Genomic DNA, 10,229 nt, shown 5'->3' with positions numbered 1-10,229 from the left:
AACAAAATCTTCGAGCGCTACATCTTCAAGCAGAGGATGCAAGGTAAAAATTAATCCTTCAACTCCTATCTAACTAATTCAGACTGCTAGTGCAATCCTACAACTTTGGTGATATCACTGATTCCATGATCAGAGACCAAATCGTTTTTGGAGTCCACTCTGATCCTCTGCTAGCGCAATTGTTGAAAATCAAGCACATGACCCTGCCAGTCGCAATTGAAACGTGTACTGTGCATGAGCACTCTAAAAATCGCTATTCACAGTACAAAATGGCAGAAAGTGAAAAACAAGCCTCCCACGAGGTGGAGAGTGTTCAGGCCATCTCCTGGATGCAGTGCCTCCACATTGACGAAAGCAGCCATTTCACACACTCTTCCCGGGGCCCGACGCGTGCACAATGCGATCGGGACCATGAAGCGGCCGTAAACCACATTGTGCAGGTGCAAACATCCGCGAACCGCACCGCGTATGCGCAACGATGCACTGAGCATCATGTCGCCGACGTCATGACGTGTGCGAACTGAGGCACTTCCCATTTTTAAAAAAACTGCCCTGCAAGAGGCAAACGCTGTTTAAACTGTGGGAAACCAAACCACTATGCAGCCCTGTGCAGATCTGCACCACCAGTCAGGAGCCAGCGCTCCCAATTCCAACAGCGGCGCATCAGAAGTGTGCAACACCGAATGCATGACTCTGATCCAGGCAGTGCGACAGATCCAGATGATGAATACCTGGACACTTACCGAGTGGACATTATTACGAAGTGCGAATACGCCTCACCGGACACATCGCAAGTCCAATCAATCCTGGCCGTGAATTCCGAGGACGAATGGTGAGCAGTGATGAAGGTCAACCACTGCCCCATCCAGTTCAAGCTGGACACAGGTGCCTCTGCCAACCTCCTCTCACAGGCAGACTTCAGACGCATTAAGAAGCCCCCCACGGTCCTTCCAGCTGCCTGCAAACTCCTGGATTACAACGGGAATGCCATCACGGCACTGGGATCCTGCCATCTGCAGGTGTCCAGCCGACACACACAAGCAAGCTTACGCTTCGAGATTGTTAAACCAGACAGGGCATCCCTGCTAGGTGCGCATGCCTGCAAGCAACTGAACCTCATTCAAAGGGTCTACACCACGACGCCGTCCCATTCGGATCTTAAAGCCAGCATCGACGACATCCCAACCCAGTACCCAGATGTATTTAGCGGGATGGGCACGCTGCCGTACGGGTATAAGATTCTACTGCGGCCTGATGCCAAGCCAGTGGTCCACGCACCACACCATGTCCCTGATCCACTGAGAGAGTGCCTGAAGGCAGAGCTCACGAGTCTACAACAAAAAGGCATCATCTCCAAGGTCACTGAACCAACTGACTGGGTCAGCTCGATGGTGTGCGTAAAGAAGCCTTCGGGAGACCTACACATCTGCATTGACCCCAAGGATCTAAACAAAAACATTATGCGGAAACATTACCCCATCCCGAAGAGGGAAGAAATCACGAGTGAGATGGCACACACGCGCTTCTTCACAAAATTGGACGCATCCCAAGGATTTTGGCAAAATCCAACTTGAAGAATCCAGCAGAAGGCTCTGCACCTTCAACACGCATTTTGGCAGGTTCTGCTACAACCGAATGCCATTTGGCATCATCTCGGCATCAGAGATTTTTCATCACATCATGGAACAGATGATGGAGGGAGTAGAAGGGGTTCGTGTCTACGTTGACGATATCATAATCTGGTCCACAACCCCAGAGGAACATGTGTCGCGACGCAAGAAAGTATTCCGATGCATACATGAACATGGCCTCAAGCTAAACAGGTCAAAGTGCTGTTTTGGGACATCCACGCTGAAGTTCCTGGGCGATCAGTTTTCGCAACACGGTGTGCGCCCGGACACAGACAAAATTAAAGCCATCGAGGCATTGAAAGTCCCCGAGGACAAGAAGGCAGTACTGCGGTTCCTGGGGAGGGTCAATTTCCTTGGCAAATTCTTCCCAAAGGACACCCGAGCACACGGAGGAAACCGACGCAGACTCGAGGAGAAAGTGCAGACTCCACACAAACAGTCTGCCAAGGCTGGAATTGAACTCGGGTCCCTGGTGCTGTGAGGCAACAACAGTGCCACCGTGCCGCCCAATGCATGGAAATCATGTTTACGCCCTTCCTGGGTGCAAACCTAATCGTGTCATCAGAGGGAGGTGGGGCAGATCGCACACTAAAATGTCACTGGGGCAAATCCCATTTTTGGCCTCTCGCAAGATTTAGCAGCCATTATGGGATTTGCACCAGCGGCCGGCGCAGCCACTACATTGCGGTTTGTATGCTGAGTTTTTCCATGCTGCCTGGTACAAAGAAGGACCGAGTGGACTTGCTCTGTTATGCTTCACATGAGTGTTCAATGCAGCCATGGACTGTGGAGCCCTGGAACACTTCATAGCTAATTCATTCTTTGCAGATATTTAGATAATACAACAGTATACAACAGTGGAGCCCTGTCTGTTGGAGATGTGTACAGTGACATTTTGACAATAGTCTCCAGAACATATTGCAAAATATGAGCATTTTGTTATATTGCCCTCCCTTGCCGTCCAAATAAAATTAGGTCGACAATGGCTGTCTGCTGCTGAGCATGTGTTACCCTTACTTGCCACATCTCAGGCTGAAAGAACAACCCTTGAAGTCACACATTTAGTGCAAGATAAACATAATTTAAAGTGCCTTGCCGGCGAACTCCCTAATCTGTGCGATCTGATCTTCAACACCCCAGGTCAGGTGACCCTATATTTAGTACAGACTGTACTTTACGGTTTCTTATCCTAGTGCCGTATTGTATCTAATATTCACGCCCACACCCACAATCAGCTATCATCATGACACTGCTCAATGAAAAACACAACAGAAAGATGACAACGAGACGAGGATCAAATTTTCTTCTTTCATTTGAGAACTTAAGGACTGGCACGACTTTGGAATTTTAAAGTTGATTTTGAGACAGTTTCAGTAATTTAAAAGATTGATCCTTGTGCACATCATATTCAGGCTCACTGTGAGTCAGCACAGTGTACATTGAAGTCACGGCATTGAAGGCATATTTGAGAACATTGGGTGAATTCAACCCGAACAAAGAGGACTAGTGTAATTCCAAATGAAGATTATAATTGTAGTACCCTCAATAACGACACGAGAGTGTGGAATGGTAAATGAAGGCTTTAATAAGCAGAGAACTAGTCAGTGACCGAGACGTGTGCTTACTGAGTGCCACCGACAGGGTGTCACCTTAAAAACGGCTCCCTGGTGGGGGGAGCCAGAGGCGGAGTCTCCCAGGGTTCCAAACCCAGTCTTAACACCTACATGGTGTTACGGGTACAGTAACCATTCATCACGTTCACCCCCTGTTTAAAAAACACGCAATGTCCGTCGGGGGTGAAGTGGAATCACATGTCTAGTCTTTTCGGCGACTGGATCGTCCTCGTCGACCTTCTCAGCTCAGGCGGTGGTGCGACAGACACGGACAGCTTTGGTGAGAGTACACCCAAGAGCATGGTGGTCAGAGCTTTGGTCCGGGTCGGGGTAGAGGGTTGGAGGGTTGGGGGTTGGGGGAATAGCTGGGCGAATAGATGGGGCTGGGGGTAGCGGTGCCGGCATCGGTGGGGAGTGTGGGGGGGGGGCTCTGGGGGGGGGGGGGGGCACGGTCGGTGTCTACCGATGGGGCGGGGATCCCGGGGGGCATCAGTGGGGGAACCAGCGGGTGCAGGTCCCGTGCGAGGGGGTGGGGGGGGGTGGGCGTCAGTAGTGGGGGAACCAGCGGATGCCAGATCCCGAAGGGAAACCGTGTCTTGCCTGCCATCGGGGTGCGTGACGTAGGCGTATCGGGGGTTCGCATGTAATAGTTGAACCCTCTCGACCAGGGGGTCCGTTTTATGGCTCCTTGCGTGCCTCCGGAGGAGAACAGGTCCCGGAGTCGTCAGCCAAGGTGGAAGCGAGATCCTGGAGGTGGACTTCCTGGGGAAGGCAAACAAGCGGTTGTGAGGGGTCTCATTCGTGGCCGTGCAGAGGAGCGACCTAATAGAGTGGAGGGCATCGGGTAGGACTTCCTGCCAGCGGGTGGTTGGGAGACTTCTCGACCCTAGGGCCAGAAGGACAGCCTTCCAAACTGTTGCATTCTCCCTCTCCACCTGCCCTTTTCCCCGCGGGTTATAACTGGTCATTCTGCTCGAGACGATGCCCTTGCTGAGCAGATACTGATGCAGCTCATCGCTCATGAACGATGTACCCCGGTCGCTGTGGATATAAGCGGGGAAACCAAACAGGGTGAAGATGCTGTGCAGTGCCTTTATCACAGTGGCCGAGGTCATGTCGGGGCAGGGAACGGCGAATGGGAAGCGGGAGAACTCGTCGATGGCGGTTAGGAAGTAGATATTGCGGTTGGTGGACGGGGGGCGGCCTTTGAAGTCCACGCTTAGTCGCTCAAAGGGCCCCGCGGGCTTTACACGGCGAGCCTTGTCCGGCCGGTAGGAGTACGGTTTGCACTCCGCACAGATCTGGCAAGCCCTGGTCATGGCCTTGACCTCCTTGGTGGAGTAAGGTAGGTTGCGGGACTTGATAAAGTGGGCGAGCCGGGTAACCCCCGGGTGACAGGGGTCGTCGTGGATAGCCCGCAGGCGATCCTCCTGCGCGTTGGCGCACGTGCCGCGGGACAGGGCACCTGGGGGCTCGTTGAGCTCCCCAGGACAATACTTGATATCGTACGTCTAGGTGGAGAGTTCGATCCTCCACCTCAAGATTTTATCATTTTTAATTTTGCCCCGTTGTGCGTTATTAAACGTGAAGGCGGCCAACCCCGGTGACGAGGGTAACTACCGGCGAGGTAGTGTCTCCAGCGCCACACAGCCTCCACAATGGCTTGTGCCTCCTTTTCGACTGCAGAGTGCCGAATCTCAGAGGTGGTGCGTGTCCGGGAGAAGAACGCTACTGGCCTGCCTGCCTGGTTGAGGGTAGCAGCCAGGGCGGTGTCTGAAGCATCGCTCTCTACCTGGAACGGAATGGTTTCGTCCACTGCGTGCATAGCGGCCTTGATGATGTCGGCCTTCATGCGACTGAAGACCGACTGGGCCTCAGCCGCCAGGGGAAATGTCGTGGTCTTTATGAGTGGGCGGGATTTGTCAACATATCTGGGGACCCACAGGGCGTAATAGGAGAAAAGCCCCAAGCACCGTTTGAGGGCCTTGAGGCTACGGGGAAGGGGAAGTTCCTTAAGGGGGCACATGCGGTCGGGGTGGGGACCTAGGACCCCGTTCTCCACAACGTAGCTGAGGATGGCTAGTCGGGTTGTGTGGAAAACGCATTTTCCCTCATTGTAGGTCAGGTTGAGGGCCCGGGCGGTCTGGAGGAACGTTTCAAGGTTTGCGTCGTGGTCCTGTTGATCATGGCCGCAGATGGTGACATTGTCCAAGTACGGGTAAGTAGCCCGCAGGTCGTACTGGTCCACCATTTGCTCCATCGCCCTCTGGAAGACGGAGACCCCATTTGTGACGCCGAAGGGGACCCTGAGGAAGTGGAAGAGCCGGCCGGCTGCTTCGAAAGCAGTATAGGGGCGGTCGTTTGGTCGGATAGGGAGCTGGTGGTAGACGGATCTGAGGTCAACAGTGGAGAATACACGATATTGAGCGATCTGATTGACCATCTCTGCTATGCGGGGAAGTGGGTACTCATCGAGCTGCGTGAAGCGGTTTATGGTCTGACTGTAGTCCACGACCATCCGTTTCTTTTCCCCGGACTGTACTATCACCACTTGTGCTCTCCAGGGGCTGTTGCTCACCTTGATGACCCCCTCTGCCAGTGAACGCTGGACCTCTGACTTGATAAAAGTCGTATCTTGGGCACTGTACCGCCGGCTCCTGGTGGCGACGGGCTTACAGTCGGGGGTGAGGTTCGCGAATAGTGCGGGGGGGTCCAACCTTCAGTGTTGCAAGGCTGCATACTGTGAGGGGGGGCAAGGGTCCACCGAACTTCAGGGTCAGGCTTCGGTGGCTGCATTGGAAATCCAGACCGAGCAGCAGGGGGGGCGCAGAGGTGAGGGAGGATATAGAGCTTGAAGCGAGCGTATTTGGCGCCATGGGTCGTGAGATCCGCCATACAATGCCCCTTGATTTGGACCAAGTAGGGCCCGGAAGCGAGGGCTATGGTTTGGGAGGCGGGATAGGTGCGCAAGGAGCAGCGCCTTACCGTTTCTGGGTGGATAAAGCTCTCTCTCCGTGCTCCCGGAGTGGAAGAGGCAGGGAGTGTCGCGCCCGTTGATCTGGACCTGCATCATGGAATTCTGCAGGTGCTTTGGCCGCGATTAGTCGAGTGTGATTGCTCCCAGTTGCGGGTAGTCGTAGTCCTCAGCCGAGTCGGATTCACAAAACGGCCACCGCCATCGGTCGCATGTGTCGGGTCTAGAAGATGGCCGTCACCAAGATGGCCACCCCCATGACTCGCACGAGGCCGATGACGTGTCAGAAATGGGCGTGTCTGGCCGGTGCGCAGCAGTGTTGCGGGGCCTGCGGGCCTGTGAGCTTGATTTTCGGGCCTGGTGATCTTTTTGTTTCTGGGCCTTGGGCCTGGCTAGGCAGACCCTCGTGAAATGCCCCTTTTCCTGCAGTCGCTGCAGATGGCGGAGCGGGCTGGGCAGCGTGGACGTGGGTGCTGTCCCTGCCCACAGAAATAGCACGGTTTGGGTGGGTCGCCGCGTGGCGCAGGCCCGTAGTGTGGCCAAGTCTGGGGAAGTCCGACAGGGGCTCGCAGGGTCCGCGGGGTATGTGCCTAGGTTGTGGCGGGCCACTTCCAATGAGGTAGCGAGTGTTACCGTGTCCTGAAGGTCTTATGCTCCATTTTTGAGGAGTCGCTGCCTGATATAGGTGGAACGGATGCCGGACACGAACGCGTCTCAGATATGCAGGTGCATGTGGACTTCCGCTGTCACGTCCTGATGATTACAGTTCCTGGTAAGCGCGGTAAGCTTTTCCACGTACTCGCCTAGTGTTTCCCCTGCCGGCAGGTAGAGAGCAGGTGCCGTGCATGTACCTCGTTTATGGGTTTGACGAAACGCTGTCGCAGGATCTCGATTGCCTCGTCGTAAGTGGTCGCTTTCTCGATCATGGCGGAGATTCTATGGCTCACCCGGGCATGGAGTAGGCTCAGCTTGCGAGGCCCTAGGATGGGAGTTTCCGAGGATTCCAGATAGGCTTCAAAGCAGCGGAGCCAGTACTTAAAAATGTCTTTGGCCTCCGGTGTCCGTGCTTCCATGTTGAGCTTTTTGGGCTTGAAACCGGCGTCCATCCTAACGTAGTCTGCTTATTAAATTGTAATACCCTCAATAACAACATGAGAGTGTAGAATAGTGAATGAAGGCTTTAATAAGCAGAGAACTAGTCAGTGACCAAGATGTGTGCTTACTGAGTGCCACCTACAGGGCGTCACCTTATATACGGCTCCCTGGTGGGTGGAGCCAGAGGCAGAGTCCCCCAGGGTTCCAAACACGGTCTTGAAGGGGCATCACCTACATGGTGTTAAGGGTACAATAACCATTCATCACAATACATTTGGCTGAAAGCAAATTAAAATGGAGATGAGGGTAATGTAAATGTTTTCCTCACCATGATGGGGCCAGATGCTTTTGAGGTTGTTGGTTGTGAGACTCCAATACTATGGACTGAAATTAATGAGATTCTGGATTCATAATAATAATAATCTTTATTATTGTCACAAGTAGGCTTACATTTACACTATAATGAGGTTACTGTGAAAAGCCCCTAGTTACCACACTCCAGCGCCTGTTCGGTTACACGGAAGGAGAATTCAGAATGTCCAAATTACCAAACAGCACGTCTTTCGGGGCTTGTGGGAGGAAACCAGAGCACCCGGAGGAAACCCACGCAGACACGGGGAGGATGTGCAGACTCCGCACAGACAGTGACCCAATCTGGGAATCCTACCTGGGACCCTGGCGCTGTGAAGCAACAGTGCTAAGCAGTGTGCTACAGTAAGAATGAAAGGAAACAGTTGCCAAGTGAGACTGTTGAAGATTATATTCCCAAATTAAAGAAGATAACTAAATTGTCATTTTGGGTATGGTGCAAATTTAGAAATCAACTTTAGAGACATGCAAGCGGTTTAAAGAACAATAAAATTCAGGCCAAACGTTGAGGTGAAGATTCAGGTTGCAGCTGCACACAAGGTAGGGGTTGCGGTCGATCTGAAGCTAGACCAGAGGTGGGATTCTCCTCTTCAGAGACTAAAGGTTGGATTCTTCATCGGCCCATGCTGGAATCGGGAAAAACAATTGGGTGGCAAATCACACGTAAGGTGAAAATTGTGGCCGGTGCTGGGCATATACTCCGCACATACAGTAAATACCGTTGGCATATCATTAGCGGGCCTGACCTGGTTTTCTCTGGGCACTGCAATGCTCCGCCTCCGTTGAGAGGAATTACCGACAATGAGTTTCACTTGTGGATTTAAAAATCTGGAAAACGGCGCCATGGCTGATGAGGGGGGGGTGGAGGTAGGACATGCAGAGGCAGGACCTTGGGCTGCTGGTCCTGTCGCTGGCAGGGCTGGCTGCAGGGGGCGTCAACAAGCACAGAAGGATGACAACAAGAGTGGTCCCTCACCTCTGCGGCGTCTGCCAGCCTCTGCATTGGTGTCCATTCTGTCCTTGGCCAACCCAGTCACCTCCAGGGCCTGCTCCTCGAAGAAGGTGAGGATTCTTATGTCTGCCAGTCTGGACTCTCTCCTGGCGATTGTGGGTGAGCTTTTCCTGAGGAGACACAGAAAGGGCATCATTAGCCACACGTGTGGTTCACAGTGGTGGTGGTGGGGGTTGGGTGACAGAAGGGTTGGGGGGGTTGAAGGGAGAGTTGGGGTGGAGGGAGGGTGGGGGGTCGCATGGAGAGTTGGGGGTGTATGTTCGCGTGGGGGCATTTGTGGCTACTCACTCGTGCTGCCCGGTGTAGGTCGTTGACCTTTTTTCGACACTAGACGCCCGTCCTCCTGGTCACACACCTGGCACTCACATCCACCGCCACCTCGTTCCAGGCAGCACTGGCTACCCTATGGCTGACCTTCCGTGAGCCTAGGGGGAACAGGACATCTCTCCTGGCCTCCACCACGTCTAGGATCCTCCCCAGATCTGCATTCCCGAATCTTGGAGCTGGTCTCCTGGGTGCCATTGTTGTGAGCTGGCTGTAGTTGGCTGAGCAAGTGCTGCTTAAGTGCTGCTCAACTTGGATAGCGGGGGGCTGGCGAGCATGATCCCGACGAATCGGTGCCCTTCATTTGCAGCATGAAGCTAGTGGGGTCTCGTTACGTGGACCAATTAATGTTGAATAGTTGCCGGCCTCGCAGGCCAAGTGCTGGGAAGCTCGCTACAGTTCCCGCTCGCTACCACATCTCAAAATCTTTCTGGATGATCGCACCCAAGGTTTTCAGTAAGATCATTTGTCAAAATGCACCTTTGCAATTAATATTTACTGACATAAGCAAGGAATTGCTTACCATTCATGCACACAAAGAGTGTTGTACCAATACGGAAAGTTCTTGCATTGTCCCAGGGTATCATGAATCAGATGTTAAGTGAGATGGTAGGAATATGCTGCTTCTTAGATGACATTCTAATTAGCAGTAAAACAGAGAAAGAACACATTGTAAAATTAAACAAAATACTAGTTGAGTTCAAAAAACACAAGTGTTGCCTCATGGTGCTAAGTATAATATAGCTGTGTCATCAAATAGATGGTGAAAGATTCCACGCAATGCAGGAGAGTGTTGAGGGTATTTTGAAAGCAAAGAGAACAACGAAGAATGTATAAAATTCATGGGGATAGTTGTGTATTACACTAAGTCCACCGCCTAATTAGCACTTAGATAATGCGGTCAGTCTATTGTATCAACTGCTCACAGATGTTTGGAGTATCGAAAAGCTTTTGAACAAATGAAGGCAGTATGGTCAAGTTATGTTGTTTTGACCACAATGATCCCAACAAAATATTGGTTTTAGTGTGCAATGCTACAAGAGTTAGGCATAGTCTTATGATAGGGAGATGTTAGGAAATTGGATCAAAGATGTAGTGGGCAATTTAGGGGCAAAACTGTTAGCACTGAGCCACACCTGGCTTGAGTTACATTGTCCCATTCCACTTAAACTTGTTTATGAGAATAAACAGGGTGATTCACTCAAGATCCA

Source organism: Scyliorhinus torazame, chromosome 3 (genome assembly GCF_047496885.1).
Source record: "Scyliorhinus torazame isolate Kashiwa2021f chromosome 3, sScyTor2.1, whole genome shotgun sequence".
Classification (NCBI taxonomy): domain Eukaryota; kingdom Metazoa; phylum Chordata; class Chondrichthyes; order Carcharhiniformes; family Scyliorhinidae; genus Scyliorhinus; species Scyliorhinus torazame.
This window is presented reverse-complemented; position numbering follows the sequence as displayed.